Source organism: Cucurbita maxima, unplaced genomic scaffold, assembly GCF_002738345.1.
Source record: "Cucurbita maxima cultivar Rimu unplaced genomic scaffold, Cmax_1.0 Cma_Scf07888, whole genome shotgun sequence".
In the NCBI taxonomy this organism is placed as follows: Eukaryota; Viridiplantae; Streptophyta; class Magnoliopsida; order Cucurbitales; family Cucurbitaceae; genus Cucurbita; species Cucurbita maxima.
Window position 1 is genome coordinate 1 of NW_019279903.1, and position 558 is coordinate 558.

General features: G+C 48.9%; 2 non-coding genes across 2 annotated transcripts; both read right to left on the bottom strand.

Moving 5' to 3' along the window:
- Positions 1-42: 42 nt before the first annotated feature.
- LOC111476353 lies at positions 43-161 on the bottom strand. The gene has a single exon (XR_002717059.1). It is a non-coding gene; the product is annotated as a 5S ribosomal RNA (ribosomal RNA).
- A 133-nt stretch (positions 162-294) lies between these two features.
- On the bottom strand, positions 295-413 carry LOC111476354. The gene has a single exon (XR_002717060.1). It is a non-coding gene; the product is annotated as a 5S ribosomal RNA (ribosomal RNA).
- Positions 414-558: the final 145 nt, after the last annotated feature.

A 558-nucleotide genomic window follows, 5' to 3' on the forward strand; every position in this document is an offset into this window, starting at 1 on the left:
GAGAAAGGAAGAAAAGAACTGGGAGAAATTGAAAGAAAAAAAGGGGTGCAACACGAGGACTTCCTAAGTGGTCACCCAACTTAGTACTACTCTCGCCCAAGCACGCTTAACTGCGGAGTTCTGATGGAATCCGGTGTATTAGTGCTGGTATGATCGCACCCGACATGGCATGCGCACAAAATCAGATTTAACGCATGCGGGGCGGCATGATCGAAACGCGATGCGCGTGAGCGGGGGAGGTTCTCATTTGTAGAGAAAGGAAGAAAAGAACTGGGAGAAATTGAAAGAAAAAAAGGTGTGCAACACGAGAACTTCCCAAGTGGTCACCCAACTTAGTACTACTCTCGTCCAAGCACGCTTCACTGCAGAGTTCTGATGAAATCCGGTGCATTAGTGCTGGTATGATCGCACCGACATGCCATGCGCACAAAATTGGATTTAACGCATGCGGGGCGGCATGATCGAAACGAGATGGACATGAGCGGGGGAGGTTCTCATTTAAGTGGCCTTACTATCGGCTCGGTTGAAAGACTTGTCTTATGTATGACGACACGTGCC